General features: G+C 37.0%; 1 pseudogene; it reads right to left on the bottom strand.

Annotated features, from left to right (window-relative positions):
- Positions 1 to 1,449: 1,449 nt before the first annotated feature.
- LOC109078473 lies at positions 1,450 to 9,725 on the bottom strand (annotated as a pseudogene).
- Positions 9,726 to 10,486: the final 761 nt, after the last annotated feature.

The following is a 10,486-nucleotide window of genomic DNA, read 5'->3' as shown; positions in this document are numbered from 1 at the left end:
TTTCTAAATTTATTCTTAAAAACATCCGTGGATATTAGTTAATTATATCATTTTAGTCAGAGCTTATAATGAGTAATAGCATGGCAACAAAGCAACTATGTCTCAACAATTTTTTCCCAATGTGAAATGATGTAGTGCGAGTACATTCACCACTATATGTTCCCTTAACACATCCTGTTTTTTCATTAATTAGAACCGCAGTGCTTAACCAGTGATACCCAACATTCTCTTTGAGTTTGACTTGTGGCTGCCTGTCTACAGAAGCCTGTTTACAATTGTTGACCTCTTAAGGATTTTCCAACCCAGCCCAGTTGAGTTTGGACTATCAGAGGAGTTCTCTGTTCTTCTCTATTCCTCTCTTAATGATCGCTCTTTAAGCTTCCATCTGGTTGCAAGGAATTCTCTGATGTTACATTACACTAATTGAACAAAATTTGGACAATGATTTGGTGCCACAGTCACAAACTCAAAACTTCTCTTCTAACACATATTGTCATCAGTCTGCCCCAACACTCCATTTAACAGACACAGTCCCAACGGAAATGGAGGAAAGGAATCGGAGCCAATCCAAGCCCACTTTAATCTGAGGTGTTAAATCTGGTTGTAGTTTTTTTTTTTTTTGCCACACAATATCATTTTATTATTTGAGGTTCAGGTGTTTTAAAAATATTTAATATGCTTCATTGTTGTGATTGCATTACAAATACATATTAGCCAATTGCAGAGCATCAGTACATTAGCAATTCCATTTAAATGTAATATATAAAATGAAAAAAAAAAAAAATGAAAAAAAAACTTTTTTTGTTTAAAATTTTTATTTGCGTTTATGGGTAATAATAAGGAACTCTTAACACCCAGAAAATAACTCCAACCATCTCTTTGGGTTGGCACAGGTTTGACACACTACTAATATTTGAAGATAAAAAAGGCTGCCATAGTAATAACTAAGTCTGTTTAGGTTAACTAACAGCCTGAGGACACAATTTCAGTTGGCACACACAACTTTTGTGCTTCATACAAAAAGTCGGCACTGAAAAATGTTTCACCTTAAAAGGACAGTTCACCCAAAAAAACTTTTTAATTCTGTAATTTGTCCTTATGGCCTTGCAAACTTGTATGATCATCTTTCTTCACCAAAGAAGATTTTTTTTTTTCTTTTGACTGAGCTATCCCTTTAATGATGCCAACACAGTGCATTAGGTACCGCGTTTTGTGCTTGGCTGTCACCACCACCCACGCATGAACTGCAACTCTAGTCGTATCTCAAATTCAAATAAATACACAGTGCCACAATTGTGTGCTTCCTATACTATTAGGCTAAATAGATTTATGGCTTTGCTTTACAATTTCGTATCATGGCCTCTACGTAAAAATAATCTCATTGCAGTTGTTGTTCAGAGAGAGTTTGTTGCTCTTAGCTGAAGAGGAATATAAGTTGTAGATGGCTCTTTAACTGTCAGTCCAGTGTGGCCCAACACTGCTGAGGAGCCCCCGTTTGGTATTGATAGGCTGGTTCTCGTGTTGAAGTGGGGCTGTGGGTTGGATAGCATGTGAAATCCCTTTGTGAACGTAACGGCGATCCAGGCTTCCTATGAAACAGCGAGGATTGTGCTCTATCACGGGGGGCAGGGCCGGAGGGGGAGGAGGAAGCTGAAGATGGTGTGGGTGGCAGTACCCGCTGTGTAGTAAATGTAACTAGGTCTTTTTTTTTTTTTTTGTTTTTTTTTTTTTTTTTTTGGTCAGGAGGTGCTGGATGTGGATGCTGCATGGACGGTGAGTGGTGGGGGAACCACGGAGGGAACGGAGGCTGTGCTGTTGAAGTGGGCAGGAAAGGGCTGGTATGGCATAGCCTCCACAGTTTGCATGCCATAACGAGGATACGGCTGCACTGACGCCCACATATTGCAGTTCAAGGAAGGGGCCGGGAGATCATCAGCACCCACTGTGCCACCTGCCTCTCCCTCCATTCCTCCATACATACAAGCCTCTCTAGAGCCTAACGTCTCGCTGCAGTATGGGTGGGACAGCAAGGGTGGATCATAGGATGGTGGGGAGCGGAAGTAGTGCTCATCTGTAACTGCAGAGGCTGTGTCAAGATAGGGTCGTTTGCATCCCAGTTCCAAAGTGCCTTGTGTTATCTAAAAGAAAAATATAATGAATACACCATAGTTGAAAATTCATCATTTTTTTATTTAATGATCTCTAAATAAAAAAATGCAGTAAATCTTAATTTATGTCAAGACTAGGGATGCACCCAGGGGCAATAATATTATATTATATTATATTATATTATATATAATATTATATTATATTATATTATATTATATTATATTATATTATATTATATTATATTATATTATATTATATTATACATAAAAAAAACATTTAGGCAACAGTACTATAATGTAGAGTATAAAAATTTTTTGAGATTGATTAAAGATTACATTTATGTTATTAAATTATTAGCATTTTTTAATCTGAATTTTAAAGTGAACGTTAGATGACTGCAAAGAAAATGTAAATGTAAAATTAGCACAGCTGATATCGAATATATACAAACTGACTGACTATGACTGACTGACTAAACTGACTATGGTACTAATAATCATGCATCTCTAGTCAGGATTAACAAGTTTTTTTTTTGGCAAATAAGGTGGTTGCCACAGCTATGTACCTCTGTGCTTGAAGCAGTGGTAAAGAAGGCTGGATTCCCGTCTAGATGGGAAGGCGTTAGAGAGAGCTTCCTGCGAATCCGAGTTCGGTAGAGGGACGCCACTGTCATACTGATAGTGAGAAACCACCTGCGGGTGGCTACTCAGCATCCCTGCACCCAGTTTTCCTGACAGATGGCCGTGTGATGAGATAAGCCGCTGCCGGACCATGTTTTTAGAAATCACAGGGTAATCTTTCCTAGGAAAGGGGGCACTTGGTCAGTAAGATATCTATTTAGTACATTATGGAGCACATTTTAATGATAATCTTACCCTTGAAGTCTGGACACACGCAAATCACCCTCATCGCTGCCACGGAAACCTTTGGCAAAAGGATTGTTCTCAATTTTTAACTGGGTGATCTATAAAAACAAACAAGTAAGTAATTGCAGTGTATTTTAAAAATAACTACAAATGTGAGTAATAGTTTGAAATAGTGTGAGACACTTGTATTATGGGCAGGTTCTGTTGGTACCTTATGGTTCTGATAGGATGTCACAGAGATGAAAGCTGTCTCATGGAAGACGTGAGTGCAGTAGGCCGTGTTCTTAGAGCCAAAGGCATTGTTCTCATCAGCCTTCACGATGTGTAACCTTGGCTGGTATTTGTGCATTGAGTTCAAGATGATCTGAGAACAGAAATTCGGATAGAATATTAACAAAACACAGACCTTTTCCATTTTTTTTAACAGTTTCATTCTAATGCATGTACATTTTCATACAATACAAACAATTGACGTGACGTGACATACAGCCAAGTATGGTAACCCATACTCAGAATTCGTGCTCTGCTTTTAACCCATCCAAGGGCATACACACAGCAGTGAAAACACACACTGTGAACACACACCTGGAGCATTGGGCAGCCATTTATGCTGCGGCGCCCGGGGAATTTATTATTAAATGACTGACAGCACTGGACGCATGAACGACTTAAGATATGTACATTATGTTAATGAATCATTTTAGGGTTACAGAATATTAAATTACAGGGTTTAATATATTGTATTTATTTAATCAATTACATAAATATGTTCAATTTCATCATAGCTAAAAAATAGATATATATCTGTATAGTATATTGTAACTAAAATCACTGTTGCAGTACATTTATCGACCTATTACATTTACACACACACACACACATATATATATACAGTCATGGCCAAAAATATTGCACCCTTGGTAAATATGATCAAAGAAGGCCTTGAAAATTAATCTGCATTGTTAATCCTTTTTGATCTTTTATTTTAAAAAATTCACAAAAAATCTAACCTTTCATTGGATAATAAGAATTTAAAATGGGAGGAAATATCATTATGAAATTAATGTTTTCTCAAATACACACGGGACACAATTATTGGCACCCTTAGAAATTCTTAGGAGTAAAATATTTCAGAAGTATATTCCCATTCCCATTCACAATTTTGAGCACTCCAGGGTGATATGAACATGAAATTATCCATCCAAGGGCTTCCTGTTTCACAGAAATATAAATATGAGGGAAAAAACAATGCCCAAATGCCCTTAAATCATCCATCACGATAAGAAAAACCAAAGAATATATTTCTGATTTACAGCAAAAGATAATTGAGCTTCACAAATTAGTGAAGTGGCTTTAAAAAAAGAGCTAGAGCAGTGAAAATTCTCATTTCCACCATCAGGGCAATAATAAAGAATTTCCAATCAACAGAAAATGTTATAAATCTGCGTGGAAGAGGACGTCTCTCTATATCGTCCCAATGCACAGTGAGAAGGAGAGTTTGAGTGGCTAAAGACTCTCCAAGGACCACAGCTGGAGAATTGCAGAAAAAAGTTGAGTCTCGGGGTCAGAAAACCTTAAAAAAAAAAAAATGTCAAACAGCATCTACATCACCACATGTTGTTTGAGAGAAACATGAACATGTTTCTTCAAGAAAAATTCTCCTAGCTCATCCAAAAAACAAACTCCAGCATATTTCAGTCATCAGACACGACTGGAACTTCAAATGGGACTGGCTTCTATGGTCAGATGAAATGAAAAAATTAGCTTTTTAGCAGCAAACACTCAAGATGGGTTTGGTGTACACAGGGATAAAAAGTACCCCATGTGTACAATGAAAATATACTGCTGTATTTTTGATGTTGTGGGCCTATATTTCTGCTGGAGGTCCTGGACATCTTGTTTAGATACATGGCATCATGGATTCTATCAAATACCAACAGATAAAAAATCAGTAAGTGACTGACTCTTATAATGGGTCATGTTTGGATCTTCCAACTGGACAATAATCTAAAAACAAGCCTTAAAAAGTTGAAAAACAATACAAAAACAGGTAATTGGGCACAAAACCAAACTTCTGCTATGGCCATTCCATTCCTCTGACCTGAACCCTATAGAAACTGAGTGTGGTGAACTGAAGAGAAGAAGCACCATCATGGAGCTGGGAATCTAAAGGGTCTGGAGTGATTCTGGATGAAGGAATGGTCTCTGATCTCTTGTTACGTGATCTCTAACCCCATCAGGAGAACATTTAGAGCTGTTAATATGGCAAATGGAGGTTTCAAAAAGTATTGAATAAAAAAGGGTGCCGTTAATTGTGGCCAATGTGTCTTAGAGAGAAAAACATTTATTTCATAATGATATTTCCTCCCATTTTATATTCTTATTATCCAATGAAAGATTAGATTTTTGTGATTTTTTTAAAATAAAAGATCAAAAGGATTAACAATGCAGATTAATTTTCACAGCCTTCTTTGATCATATTTACCAAGGGTGCCGATATTTTTGGCCATGACTATACAAATAGATATTATAAATATTTGTTTTAAAATGTGATCATTTAAGTGTTTAAAGTATATATTTATTATGAAGATTTACACAACTTCAAAGATTTGGGGTCATAATAAATGATTTTGAAAGTCTCTTATGCTCTTATATAGATTTACAATTTAAAAATAACTGTTATCTATTTTTAACCATTTTTTTAAAAATAATTTTTGTAATGTATTCATGTGAGGGCAACTCTGAATTTTCAGCAGCCGTTACTCCAGTTTTCAGTGTCACATGATCCTTCAGAAATCATTCTAAAATGCTCCATGTACTTTTTTTTTTATCATTCCTACAATACATTTTACATTTTACTATTATTAAATATTATTAAAATGTACTATTATTAAAATTTACTGTTATTTCTAACACTGTGAATACATAAATACCGATATGTATGATCCTCTTTCACCCCATATTGTAGGTTTTCGGGAATATCAAAATGTACAAAAATAGTATGTTGAAACACTAATGAGGCTGTTAATGTACATTATATGTTAAAATGACAGGATCAATAAATATGTCAAGAGGTTTTTGTTCTTGTATGCAAGTAATCCAGTTGGATCTTTTTGTGTATCAGTGTTTGATCATATTGTTCTAGCACCAGCCTGACTCAATGCGTCCATGTGTTTGGTGTTCATTGAAGCGTTTAGTTAGGGTCATCCCCCAACACAGTTCTGTCAGGGCTAATAAAGCATCAAGGCTTTTTCCCTTTGTTATGTCAACTCTCAGACAGAGAGTGAGGGCAGCTCTCCTCATAGCTGCACTTTTTTAAGAGGAGTTAGGAGCACTAGTGCACAGAGGGCAACCTCAGGTCAATCCCCCCCGTCTCAGACACAGACGGTAGCTCAAGCCAAATGAATGGTTTGAGCGCTTCATTGGGTGAATGCAGACACATGTGACCTTTGCCTGGTTGGCTGGCTAGCGTCTTGAGGTAATACCATGTGATACGAGCTGCACTGATGATTCAGAGACAGGGATGCGTGCTGTCCAAGTATATCAATCAAGCACACTTTTCAGATCAATGCAGACTCTGAGGCTGGCCCTGCCTTTCATCTCAAAAGTTTTCTTTTAAGATCTATTTTTGGGAATAGAAGTTGTGTCATGTGACCTTAAAGCTAGATGGTCCTGCACCAAAAAAAGTCCTGCAAGATCAGTCCACAGACAGTCTTTGGGTGTTGGGTGTCTGTGTGGTCATGTGGCCTAGCAAAGGAAATCAAGGCATGGGTGTAGTGGAAACTCCAATAAATCACAATTTCTATACTTTCTGAAAAACGAAAATATATTGGTTATCAGTTGATAATTGAGTTTAATGTATGGCCAATATTGTATATACAGTATATCATCCAAACATTTGGTGACAGTTCAGTAAGCTTTTTTTATGTTTCTGAAATAAGTCTCTTTATGTTCAACAAGGCAGCATTTTAAAAAAAAAATACAGTAAAAATTGTAATATTGTGAAATATTATTACAATTTTGAATAACTGTTCCCTACTTTAATATAATAAAAAAAAGTTTGTTTTTTTTTGGTCATGGCAATAGTGAATTTTCAGCAGCCATTACTCCTCTTCAGTGTCATGTGATCCTTCAGAAATCATTCTAATATGCTGATTTGGTTCTCAGGAAAGTATTTTTTATTTTTATTATCAATGTTGAAAACTTTGTGTTTTTTTCATAACATCAAAAATAATTATCATCGGCACAAAAACTGTAATATCTGGGACTCCTAGATTTAGTGTATGTTTTGACTGTGACTTGTGTGGCGTGCACTAGCATGGCTACAGTGGCGGCCTGTACTGGGGCTTTCAGCCAGCCGCGGTGTCCCTGCTGTTGTGGGCGTCAGTAGAGCTTAGCAACCTCTTTCGAGCTCATTACTCGCCCTTATCACTTCTAGGCATTCAACTAATCCTGACAGGCCAACTTTGTGCCGTTCTGACAGGTTATGAACCTAATGAGCTCGCTTCTGATGTTATTGCATCAGACAAGCTAGGTCCACAGGCTCATTTGGGCAGCACTACCATGGTCAGACTCCTCACCTCTGCTCCACTGTCTCTCTTCTCCTCTCTCCTACTTTCTCAAGATGACCCTTACCATAGCCACACATCACAGGTGTATTCATTCAGAACTGAACAGGACGCAGAATTGTAATTCCAATTGAATTTGGAGGGAGTTGGAAAAGTAGTTTTAGCAACGAAACAAAATGTTTGTCCAAATAGACATAAACATGTTTGTTTGACAGCTTTGCTTGAAAATTTAATTCCAATTTAAAAATTAATTGCTTGCATTCAGATCTGCCTCCATACAATCAACAACTCACAGATAGAAGCCAAGCCCCCGCCCTACACTTCTTTGTTTTTTTGGTTAATATGTTTCACTTGGATGATTGTCACAATACCAAATAATAGATCGGTTGCTATGTCCACTATTTTGTGTCCATCTTTGTCCACCTTGTAATTCTCTCTTATTTGCCCACTGTCTCATTAAATCCAAAGTTTTAATGTCAAAGCTCAGATTTTAGAAAATAATTTGTTTATGGCCACTCACATGCCCGAATGGATCAAGGTGGTTGTTTGTGAGCTTCAGCTTTTGAAAGGAGACCAGCTGTCTCATCCAATGGGCCCCTGTTGCAGGAGAGTCTGGGTGGACGTAGAGTCTTCCAGGCATGGCAGGCTCTGCTTTTCCTGCCACCATCCTATGGAAAAGAACATAAGATTTTTTATTTTTTTCTGACAACCCTAAGAGGCACTAGCAAGATTTGCAAAGGACCTGTAGCTTAGTTGTTGGTGTAGTGATTTAGACTGTCCCCAGATTTTCTCTTCTAGTACTACATAGCTTTCCAGCACCTCTGACATCATGCCATAACTCTTTTAAAAGGAAAAACTGTTTTTCAGTGTTGCACAAATTCTATAGTATATAGCCGCAGGCTACAGAAAGGCATTATGCAGAACATCTGTACATTAATGACAGATTCAGAGCACGAGTGTCCGTGACATTATGGGAGTAATTCCCAAAGATTTGGGGGGGGCTGTTTTGACCGTAACATCACTGCTAATTGTGTGCCTTGAAGGTGTCGCTGAAGATCTCCAGAACCGATGCTGGCAAATGCTGAAATTCCAGTCTATCCCACAGATTTTGAAAAATGGTCATAAAATATTTGTTCTCGTAACAAACCATACAATTCACTGAGATCTGCCTGCCATCGTTGTTTTATTTATTTTTTTCATGCTGGATTCAAACCAGATCTGACTTATTTCTGGTGCCAGTTGTTGGATGGGTGTATAGTGCCCATATCTAGTGGCATTGCCAGAAGCACAGGGTCACAAAGAGGACAGCATGAATAATCCAGCTGTTTTAAGCCCATTGGTTTTGACAGACTGCCTGCTGTGACCTACAGTAATTAACTATGTGCTAATGACAATCCAAAGCCAGAACCAGCTAGCATTGCATGAATAAACTGATGCAGACTGCACATTGTTTGCTAATAAATATGGCTGCAATTTGAGTTTCCCTTCAGTGTTGGCCTTTGCAAAAAGTGTTTTTATTGGATAAATTTTCATTTTATGAAAAAGGACTGTTGCAAACAAGGCCAAAGAAATCTCTGTTGTTAATTATTTACCAACATTATATTCATGAATGCAAAGTATTAGTAAAGGTAAAACTACTGACAATAATCATTACTTCTATACTGTAAACCAAAAACTAATAATTATTATATTATTATATACTTTATTGGCAGTTCATGTTTACTCAAACGATTATGAAGTGTGTTAAAATTTGTACTGTGTAGAATGGCACCATTTGTCCACTCAAGTCAACAAACTTAGAATCAAATAGACTGGAGGAGACAGCAGAATGTAAAACATGCTAATTTTTCGTCCAGATTGTGTTTGTCCAGATGCCTGAAGGGACTAGTCACTTTTTTCTGATCCAGACACACATTTGCTATTGCATGCTCAAGCAGAATTTCCAAAGGCATTAGAATATCCTTATACAACTTTCCAGAATGTGGTTGTTCTAATTAATCTATTGTGAGCCTGGCTCAAAAAAAGAACATTAAATATAGACAAACATTAACAAATTTAAAACTCACCACTTGTTGTCACAGAACTTATACCGATGGTCATCAGCTGGAACAATGTCAGTTAAAAGGATGTATTTGGTCTTGGGATTCATTCCTGTGACTTTAACTTTGTAGCTGGGAAACATTCGCCTAAAAAATGTGCAAATACCATCAAGGGTTAAAAATAGTGCCTTACCATTGAAGATGATATCACTTTGAAATAGAACTTCATCGCTTAAGGTGTTGTTAAATTATGAGAAATAATTGTATAATTTATTCATTACTTTTTATTCATTATATTTTATTTTGAACAATAATTTTATGTCTATTTTTATAAGTCCTTTTTATTTACATACTACTGTGGATTACTGTGGTCCTTATATGCCATTTAGATCTAACTTGACAACTTGTTAATGCACTTTTGTGCTCACTGAGATCATTCTCTTTCAATCGCATCTACGCAGGCTTATCCCATTTGTGTCATTCAGGTATCTCAGTGTCGTCTTTATTGCTCATTACAGGAACAGCACCCAGGGTGTGTGTGCAACAGATGAGCACTGACAGTAAGCAAGGATGAGTCTGTTTTATCAGCTCTTTCGAGGGATTTAACAGGCCTTATGTGCAAGAGAATCACGGGAAGTGTTTGTTTTGGATGGATGAATACACAATTAGTGATCAGATTTTTAGGACAGATTAGTTGTTTAAGAACTACAAAAGGTTGCATAAATCTCAAAGTAGGCTGCATGCTCCAGCATTCCGAGAAAATCCTCCGAAAATCATCTCAAACAAACGGCTCCACTATAAAAGGCTAAACTTCAAAAAAAATCATAAAACCTAACGCATAAAATGCGTTATCCTCGATAACCCCATATAAGTAGTCATGATCTGTACCTGGTACTGATTTGCT

The sequence above is a fragment of the Cyprinus carpio genome, chromosome A15, assembly GCF_018340385.1.
Source record: "Cyprinus carpio isolate SPL01 chromosome A15, ASM1834038v1, whole genome shotgun sequence".
Classification (NCBI taxonomy): domain Eukaryota; kingdom Metazoa; phylum Chordata; class Actinopteri; order Cypriniformes; family Cyprinidae; genus Cyprinus; species Cyprinus carpio.
Note: the sequence above shows the minus strand (reverse complement) of the source record. Positions and strands in the feature narration are given on the sequence as shown.